Here is a 10,876-nt window from a genome sequence, read left to right as displayed (position 1 = left end):
ATTCATTTTATCTGTAATGAAAGCAATTATCTATTCTTGTTTAATTAAGAATTTTTATAAAGAATATATTATGCATTTTAAACTGCTTATTGAATATACGAGAAGATCATAAGTTTTTTCTGTTTTACTTTCATTTCTTAATAAAATGAGTAAAATATTCTAACACCAAATCATCTTGACATTATACCTTAAATACTAATGGGTCATGATGTAGCAATACCATGTTGAAGTTGGATGCAGTTTCCTAATATTTTATTTGAAATATTTTTCATTGATACTGAAAAGAATGATTCATCTGTGATTTATTTGTGCTATGTTTTTGAGCTATTTTTTAATTATTAAAAAAGAGAAAAGTTTTCATATGAACAGCAATTATTGTTTTTTTCTAAATTAGGAAATAATCTCTTAGTATTAAGAACAATAAGATGACTGCTCTTTTTATATAGAACATTATCCAAACCTATGAAATACAATCTTATTAAGTCTCAAGAAAGTGGTAGAAACTGTTTCATCAAATTTCATAAGCTTCTCCAGGCAGAGTCCCAGTCTTATTTACCTAGAACTGGCCCAGCACATGCCAGGATGTATGCGTTCATTAAGTGTTTGTTCATGTGGAATCTCATCAATTAGTACCCACAATGACTCATTTTTCAAATTAAGAACTTATGTTTCAAATGGATAAAGAATCTCAGTCCAGGGCACACTATTTCTAGGAATTCTCATTCGTCACCACTTGATTCTCTGACTCCTTATTCCACTGACCAGAGCAGGGCAGCCCAAGACTACACATCTCTTCCTGGAGCAGGGCACAGGATACCTTCTTATATTTCAGACAGCTGTTAACATAGGCTCTCCAGAGAAACAGCAAACCAATACTCTGTCTACTTTCTTCGTTTGCCATACTGCTGGACTATGGCTGCAGTGTGCGTGACAAGGAATTTTCCCATTGGTTTTCCTACTTTAATGCACAGAAAGGTGGGCAGAGTCTTGCTTTTCTCTTCTTTTGAAAGAAGTATATCTTCAGTAGGTACCTGAATTCTTTCTGGTAGCCAAAACTGAATTTCAGACTTACTATCCATTTGTGCACCTTGGCAGTTGTGATCCAGAAGAGATTCTAAAGACGTGCCTGGACACTATTCCTATTTGCTTCTGTAGGCAGAAGAAGACCATTTGCTGTGGGAGGGACACTCTTTCACCCAGCTTTTATCTGGCTCTTTATTGCTTTCAGCTGATGAATCACCTACCTGGGAAACAGAATTACTAAGGGTGATGTCTGCCCCCACTAGCTCAATACTTTTGCCATCATTAATTCTGGCTTCTGCAACTTTATAACTGTGACCCTTCTTTCTTCTTATGAAGGTAATATTCAATGAATTTAACTTTATCTAGATTTCCATGTACATTCATGTCCATTCAATGTTTTCTACTTGGATTTCTGGGGAACCCAAATACTTGTCCATGTCTGGCACTATATCTTGCTTTTCACAGGTTTCTAAAGCTAGGGCTCCCTTCAGTTCAGCATTATTGTCTGTTCCGGAAAAGCTCAGGGCTGGCTCCACCTACATTTCTGTAGCAGGAGTATTGTTTATGAGGTAGCCTTCCTTAGCTCTTCTGGGTCAAGATAAAGGCACTCTGTTGAGATGTCTCTTTTGTCCATTCCACTATCAGTTGGAGAAGAAACTTCTTCCAAGTCAACGGTGTTAAAATCTTCCCCTAAAAGGAAATTTTCTTTGGCTATAGTTCAGATGTAGCACGAATATCAGAAGGTTCCTTGCTGAACTTAGTCACATTCATAGATCCATTGGTTGCCTCCCCAGAAGATTCTAGCATCTTTAACTTCCTTGACACAATGCGAGTGGTCTGAGGGCTTTGTAGGTGTGTATTTTGTTGACTTCTCCAAAGGCCCTGTTGTTTTGGAGCTCGAAGCGATGGTTCTCTCTCCATCCTGCTGGTTTTTGTTTTTTTTTTTTTCTTGTTGACATCTTTGAAGTCACTGACCCATGGAAGAGATTGCTTCCATTGCCTTTACAATGACATTTCCCACATGAAGAGCAAGATGACCTGCCATCACTTGGAGATTGGGAAGGTCTGGCTTCAGAAAAGGGTATCAATCTATTCAGTAAGTTTTTGAGCTATTTGTGATGGCAATGTAATCTTAACTTCATTTTTTAAACAACGAAGTTCCTTTTTTATTTTTATTTTTTTCTGTTTTATTTTTTTTTTCAGTTTCAGTTCTTCATGGCAGGAAGAGCGAGATTTTAAAGTATTTTTATTTAAATATATCACGTCTCTTGGTATGTTTACTCCTAGATACTTCACTCGCCATAGTAAATGAATTACATTTTATTATATTTCTTAAATAATTGGTAGAATAAGCTGTGAAATTATCTAGGCCTGCTACTTAGCTGGCTATAGTTCTTGATGACTTTCTCTATTACTCCCAGAGGTCAGTCTGGTTAATTTATATTTTCCCAGACTGTGACCTTTTCAAGGTGGCTTGAATCAAGCAAACTTCCACTTTTCAGTCAGAGGGAACTCAACAACATTGTTGCGTTAAATGGAAAACTGTAGATTATGCCTGATGCTGCTGTTTTAATATTATTATTATTGTTATTGTTATTGCTATTGTTATTGTTATTAATCCTGTCACTCCTATTAACTCCAGAATGTGATCTACACAAAGAATGAAGATGCCCTGGGAACCATTCTAGTAGGAACCATTCCAGCCATCTCTGAACGGTTCTTTTGGGACTCATTCCCTTCAGGGGAAAGCAGGTGGGAGGCAGTATGGTCTTTATATCCACCCCCAATGAATCTCTAGGATGATTTATGTACACCAGTGCAAAAGATAGCAAGCATGTGTGCATTTGTGTGTGTGACCAGACGAATTTCTCTTTTTCCACTAAGTTCTGATAAGAGACGTTTAACAACTCGGGTCAATTATTTTTAGTGTATTTATTTATTTTGAGAGAGAGTGTTAGGGGAGGGAAAGAGAGAGAGGGGAGCGAGAATCTCCAGGAGGCTCTGCACTGTCCGCGCAGAGTCCAATGCCGGGCTCGAACCCACAAACCTTGAGATCGTGACCTGAGCCAAAATCAAGAGTCGGACACTTATTGGACTGAGCTCCCAGGCGCCCCGATAACTCTGCTTGATTTTAAAGAGAACTTCTTCTCACCCATCTTCCTCAGTTTTTGAATCTCATGAAAGCTCTATGCCACATAGAAGTCTTATTTAACTTTGGTATATCTGTCAAGCACCAGTGAAGAAAAAGTGAAGTATCTATTTCCTTCTATTTTCCCTGAATCAGTTTTCACCTTCTGCATGAAAATAAATAAATAAATAAGTAAATAAATAAAGGATTCTCTTTTAGCTCATCATGTAAAGTTGTCTGTATTAATGTTTGGTTTATCCTCTTGCAATGTGGCTGTTTACGTTCCCAGACTATATATATATATATATATATATATATATATATATAGGCTTCTTAGCCAGCTCATTGTGCCATAGACTTTTGACCTTAAAAGCACTGTAAGCTTGTTCTAATGCCTATTTTCCTTAAATACATAGAAGTAGTCACTCTATAATCTCTAGCATCTTTTTGGCGAAAATAGAGACTTACACTATGTTTGTTTAATTTTGAACACAGTGGGGCAATTTTCAAATATAATTGCACATTGCCCAAGTTTCAGATTTTTGGTTTCCTTAAACAGATCTAAGTGTAAGAAAGGAAATGGTGGAAGAGATTCAGAAACTTTAGGAAGCAAACATCAGAAAGCCAGAAGGACATTGACTGGATATTGACAATTAGGAAGAAGAAATGACTCCAAGTGCCACTGAGATTTTGCAAATGCATAGATGGGGGCATGAAGCATTCTGGGCAAAATTATGAGTCTCAGGATGGGAGAGGAGACGTACTGGGGTCGTCAGAGGTGGTGCAGCCACCAGCACTGGCCCGGGGGCTCACAGGCATCTCATAAATGCTTTTTGAATGACTGTTAGATGAATTCCATACCAGACACACTGAATTTGATGTGGACGTTTTCTGTGGTCCTGTAACCTTAAACCTGTGGGGCACTCTTACTTTACAAAGCACTTTCATATGCTGCCCCATTAATCCCCACAATAAACCATGGAGTAAAATATCATTAAAGCCCTCTTATAGCTGAGGAAATGGGGCTTAGAAAGATTAAGTTCCTTACTTAAGTTATATGTTTAGTATGAGCCAGAGATGAGGTTTAAGCCCAAGTGTTTTTGAAACCAAAACCTGGGCTCTTTCTCATACTGCGGAGTGTTCCAAGTAGCAGTAGCTTTGGCCGCCCGTAGCTGGCTATCTCAGACACATCTGAGGAAATCATCAGGCTTGGAAAGACACAAATATTTACAGAGAGAGTTAAAAATGAGAGCACATCAGCAGTAGGCAAGAGACTCACAAAGGATGGAACGCTATTTTTTTTTTCACTGCAGTGTGACCAACACGGAGGGAAATTCAATGCTGTACTTACTGAGTCAATGATTCCCCAGAATGTGCTGGAAGAAGACAGGTTTGTTTGGGGAAAAAAAAAATCAAAGACTACATATGCCAGAATCATGGTGAAAGAATCACCAGTAGCTGGCAACCCATTTCATGGAAGAGTTAAGGATTTTAAGAAGCAAAAAGAAGGGTTCCCCAGGATTCTTCTTGAGGAAAAGGTGATGTATTTCAACTACAATACCGTGAAATATCTAAAAAAATAAACAACTAATATTCTTTTTTTTTAATTTTACGTGACACCTTTTTGTAAGGGTGTCTTAGATGTGGGTAGAATATTGGTGAACTACATGACAGCTGAGTGGGGTTTTGCTGATCGATGAGCTTGCTTTTGAGAACTTTTTGAGAAATCACTTTTGTTTTTTTGCATTGGTTTTTGTTTGAGGTCATTTTTTATAGGTCTATTGGACAGTCCCTACATCCATTCTATACCAGTCACTTTCAGTTGGATCCCTTTTAGCTCTTTCTTTATTTCATTTTGATTTTAAAAGGCTTGTCTCCTTTTGCTTAATTTTTTTTAATCTAAAGAAATTATCTGTGTGCCCAGTTCATATTGTTATTTGTTTATTTCATATCCTTTTTCCATATGTTACCATCTCCTTTCTGAGTTTTTATTTTGGGCTTATGGTATTGTTTTCTATCTTCTATCATTTTCCTAATTTATTTTAGCTTGTTTGGAACATCTGTTCTTCCATTGGAGGGCTTCCATTTCCTAGACGGTCATTATTCTATGTCAATATATCTTTTTAAAAAAAGGAAGCGCATGGTATTTAATTGTGATCATTTGCGTTGTGCTACTTTTTCTTTCTCTACATTAAATTCGTTTCATGGTATTTGAGGAAGAAGGAGTGCAGTCGAAGAGTTTTTCTAGGCTCATGGCTCTAACGCCTTCCCTATAATTTCCATCAATTCTTTAATGTTATGGTCCCTTACCATTTGAAATCTTCTAGTAGTGTCCTTTGTTTATATTAAACACACCCAACTCCTGCTTTTGCCCCTGTCGTTCCTCTTCTAATAAATTTAGGTTTTCTTTCAGATAGTCTCTCCTTGATGTAGGGTTCTGTCGTAGAGGGATTTTGCAGACTTCATAGACATCAGATCGTTCACGTGACATCATCTTAAATCATGGACTCACGCTATTTAGCCACAATTTAGCATACGAAAAAAATACGTATAGTTTCAGTAGAGTTTTTCAAATTGTCCTGCCCATGTTCCAGCGCATGCTTGGTGGCAAGTTGGGGCATCTCCACTTCTCGCATCCATCATGTGTCAGCTTGTCCCTCTTTCCTCCTGAAGAGATGCTGGTACCATTCAAGTCTTGTGCTGCCAGGCATTTGTACCCTCTCCTCTCATTTCCTGGTTTCGTGTCGTGAGTGTCATCGTGGGGTGTTGGTTTCGCTATTATGGTTCCAGCCACTGTTTTCATAGCTCTTCACCTGCCCCCAAGGTGAGAGCACAAAGCTCAGCCTTCAGGCTTTAACTGGTATAACTGCTTGGATTTTGGACTTGAGTGCTTTAAAAATACATATTTCTTGGGACTCCTGGGTGGCTCAGTCGGTTAAGCATCCGACTTCCGCTCAGGTCATGATCTCCCAGCTTGTGAGTTTGAGCCCCGCGTCGGGCTTTGTCCTGACAGCTCAGAGCCTGGAGCCTGATTCAGATTCTGTGTCACCCTCTCTCTCTGCCCCTCCCCCTATTCATGCTCTGTCTGTCTCTCTCAAAAACAAAGAAACATTAAAAAATTAAAAATACATATTTCTTAATTTAACAAAAGAGAATAAGCATCTATATTTTATTTATTTATTTTTTCAATATAAGAAATTTATTGTCAAATTGGTTTCCATACAACACCCAGTGCTCATCCCGACAGGTGACCTCCTCAATACCATCACCCACCCTCCCCTCCCTCCCATCCCCCATCAACCCTCAGTTTGTTCTCAGTTTTTAAGAGTCTCTTATAGGCATCTATATTTTAGATGCCTTATTTTCTGAAACTTAAATCTTCATATCCTTCTGTAAAAGTTTGTCCACATACTCAAACACATACACTAACCCCTCATAATTGAAAACTTACCTTGATCTCCACAAAACATTCTAAATGACACAGCATATTCTTTATCACCAAATTACCTCATATATTCTCTTTTCCGCTTTATAATTGTTATCAGATTGACGTGTCTGTCCTCATTATCAGAGTGAACCACAGAGCTGTTCCACTGGTTGATTTTACTGTATAGAATGGTGCCCTTTTTTTTTTCTTTAAGACAGAAAATTCCCAGTCACCCCTCCTATTCCAGTGACAAATAGAAAAAAGAAAATATCTTAGCAAACTGAAAACAAACACCTGTAGTGATGAGATAGGAATGTTTTTTTTTTTTTTGCAATTTAAAAAAACTAAACCCATGTTTTTCTTGAACACTCAAGTTTATGTATGGATTTCATTAAGAATGTTACCAGATGTCAAATATTTACAAACCATTTCTACATTTCTTAACTGGTCATAAACTAAGAAGTAAACGATCGTCTTTGAGTGGCAGTAAATACTATGATAAATACTCTGCCAAGGAAATCTTTACCTGCTGGAAACGATTTTTAACTGTCAATGTAGCTCTAATGCCTTATTTTCTACCTGGTTATATTTGACGTCTCCTGAAGCCAGACCATTAGTGAGATGCGTTATCTCACTGAGGCCTTCCTCTGAACCTTTACAAGGACACCCCACAGCCCGTGGCCATACAGGCTCATAGTCTCCTGAACAAGTTATCGAGGACTGCAACATCTTCATAGTGTTCCTAACTAGCCATTTTTAACTTAATTTAGTAGTTAATGCAGTCAAATAGGATATATGATTAAAACGTAAAACACAGCTCTGTGCATCTAGCTAATTGTTTGTTTGGTTTAACTAATTAATAGGATCTATTTCAAAATGTGCCCAGTTTTATGAAAAGTAATTTTGGTTTTACTACAGTAATTTGTACACTCCATAATTTCTGGCACAGTATATGGCAATTTACAAACTCATTTACGGTTTCTCTTTACTCATATCTTATATGATATATATACTTTGTGTGTGTGTGTGTGTGTGTGTGTGTGTATGTAAAGTAGTTCATGTAGCATTCAACACAAGAGTTCTAGTAATAAATATAACATGCTTTTAGCTAAATATTTTCATAAAGTGGTTTAAAACATTTTTCCTGAGTGAAATTCCATTATAGACTCACATGCACACACATACACACACACACACACACATCTTTATCCATTCATCTTTGGACACTCAGGTTGCTTCCATATCTTGGGTATTGTGAATAATCTTGTGATACACCTAGAGGTTTGTATATATTTTTGAATTAGTGCTTCTATTTTCTTTGGGTATATACCTAGCAGTGACAGTACTGGGTCATATGGTCTTTCTATTGTTAATTTTTTGAGGAAACTTCATGTGGTTTTCCATAGTGACTGCTTTGCTGGAAAAAAAACAGGTGAAGGGGATTAAGAGGTATAAACTTCTAGTTATAAAATAAATAAGTCATGGGCACGAAAAGCACAGCACAGGGAATGTAGCCAGTAACACTCTAATAACTTTGTATGGTGACGGTCACTATACATGTGGCCGTGAGCAATGTGTAATGTACAGAATTATCAAGTCACTATGTTGTAAATCAGAAACGAATATAAAACTGTGTGTCATCTATACTTCAATGAAAAAGCAATTAAACAAATAAACAAATTTCCTGGAGCTCAAAACCTAACTTACATTTTCAAATATGACTCTTGTTTTCTGGAAAAAAAAAAGTCTCACACGGGCGTTACCAAATCGATTTTCACGTGAATAATTCCACATTTTCCCCTGAGAACAGTGCTTACTGAGAGCTTGAGGGATTTGAAGTAAAGGGCAGTTTATCCTCTGCATCTTCATTGTGATTTGTATTCCTCAATCAGAGATTAAAACTATTTAGAAAGTAAATCTTCCCAAGCTCTTTGGACCTATAGATACAAACTGAAAACATAAGTTTGTTCAATTCTCCATCTTCAAAAACTTCCAGCCAAGTGGAAATCTTAACTATCTGTTACCTTTCAGGATACAGAATGATTTTAAAAAAATGATTTTCTTCTTTTAAAAATCTTGTCTAAGTTTCAAAAGAAAGGAAATAAAGGAATTAAAATTTGTTGGAAGTCTAACATTTGTCAGCCACTATGCTGGGACTTGGGCTTAATCATATTGACTTCCACTTAATTTACTTACTTTTAAAGTATCATGAAAACTAGATTATATTGTCTTATAAATGAAATAGATGTCCGTGTCTTCATGATATGTTAAAGCCTCAAAAATAAAATAGGTTCTATTGTCTTATCTGACATGGGAAGAAACGATGAGATCAAAACCACAACTTAACCATCAGTAAGTAAGATGTTTGTATAGAAGCTTCAAATGGTGAGTTTTCTCATTTTCTTCCTCACGTTGTGTAAGGCAGGCTCACCGGGGTTAGAGAAGCCATTCACGGGGGTAATTGATCCCTGCAAAATAATAATCTATTTTTTTTATCTGAAATAACATTTCAAAGGCAGAATGGAGCTAGGATTGTAACACTTACTTGCATAAGGGATACATGTTTGGTACTATTTGTCTCATTTTAAAATAGGAGCTTAAACCAAATAAACAGAGATAATGTACACGTCGACCGTGAGAGGAATTCTATACTTGCCTGGAAGTTCACGATCATATGAAAATGTGAAACTGCCACATAATTTTACCAAAAGCTCCTTTACTCTTTCTTGAAAATGAAACAGGAATTCTTGTGAGTTTCATAGTCTGTAACCCGTTACAAGAAGCGCATTGTACAAAAGAAGGAAAAAAAGAGTTTGTTACAGTTAGAGCAGTTTGGAGCTCAGTAAGCAAGATTTCATTCTTGGCTGGTGACAAACAGGCAGTGTGGTCATGAAAAACAGCACGAAACACAGCACGAATATAAAACTGTGTGTCATCTATACTTCAATGAAAAAGCAATTAAACAAATAAACAAATTTCCTGGAGCTCAAAACCTAACTTACATTTTCAAATATGACTCTTATTTTCTGGAAAAAAAAATAGAGCTGTCTGCCCCTCTGTTTCCTTGTCTGTGACATACCAGGAGGAAGTCAATATTCCTGTCATTGGCATTATTGCTTATCATTGTCTGAAAGTTTTAATCAATGGAATAACACAAGAAATGGAAATGTGAGCCATCCCTGTTGGATCAAAACCAAAAAACCACTAGAAGACAACACAGGGGAAAACATGTTGATTCGTCTTAACGTTGGTCAGGTCAATGGTTTTTTTGGCCATGACCCCAAAAATACAGGCAATGAACGCAAAAAGTAGACAAATAGGATTACATTAAACTAAAAAGCATCTGCACAGCCAAGGAAACAATTAAAGGAGTGAAGAGACAACCAGTGGAATGAGAGGAACTATTCTAAAGCATACATCTAATAAGGGGTTAATATTCAAATCACGTAAGGAACTCCTACAACTCAAGGGGGGAAAAGAACTCCGTTAAATAGGCAAAGCGCACAAGTAGACATGTTTTCAGCGAAGATATACAAATGCCCAACAGGTATTTGAAAAATTGCTCAGCGTCACTATACCTCAGGGAGATGCAGAGGGATTAAAGAAAAGAGAAAATATATACTGTGTTTATATACTAGCAGATGTCTTAGATATAGTGGGCAGTTCATAAGGCAGGACCAGGTGGGACACACAAATTCTGGAATTTTCTACATCTAAATGAGCCGAAACCAAAAGTCGGGGTGGTCTTACCAAAGACGAGTGCAGAGAAACATGAGAACCCAGGAGCCACATCCCGTGTCTGATGGAACTAGGTTACCAGGGGATGGAGGTAGAAGGGGCCGTAAAGCCAGAGGAAAACAGGTGAAAATGGTACCTCGAAAGCAAAGTGAGAAAAGCGGGGCAGGAGTGGAGCTGTTTATCTGAAACAAATGCGACTACGTAAGATGACGACTAAAACCGACCTCGGACCCAAGGAGTCCGATGGTCCAGGGAAATCCTTTAGGAAATACTCTCCTGTCACTGATCTGAGATGAAGGAAACAGCAACCCGACTTGCACACATGATTACAGAAACGTGAGTAAAACAATGACAAAAAATATCTCCTTGGTTTACTAAAAGAAATGTGTATTATTAACAAACGAGATTTCGCACAGAAATGAAAAGACGTTTTCTCATGCTCAGAAATGCAGTAACATCATCCATAACACTAGAAAGTCAGATGAGAAAAGCTATACCATCATCTTCCAGGAGTCTGCAAAGGTCGTCATGGAATTCCTCAGTAAATTCTATGGTGAAAC

General features: G+C 37.4%; 1 pseudogene; it reads right to left on the bottom strand.

Moving 5' to 3' along the window:
* Positions 1-839: 839 nt before the first annotated feature.
* Positions 840-7,307, bottom strand: LOC122478847 (annotated as a pseudogene).
* Between the last annotated feature and the right edge of the window lie 3,569 nt (positions 7,308-10,876).

Source organism: Prionailurus bengalensis, chromosome A1, assembly GCF_016509475.1.
Source record: "Prionailurus bengalensis isolate Pbe53 chromosome A1, Fcat_Pben_1.1_paternal_pri, whole genome shotgun sequence".
In the NCBI taxonomy this organism is placed as follows: Eukaryota; Metazoa; Chordata; class Mammalia; order Carnivora; family Felidae; genus Prionailurus; species Prionailurus bengalensis.
This window is presented reverse-complemented; position numbering and strand designations above follow the sequence as displayed.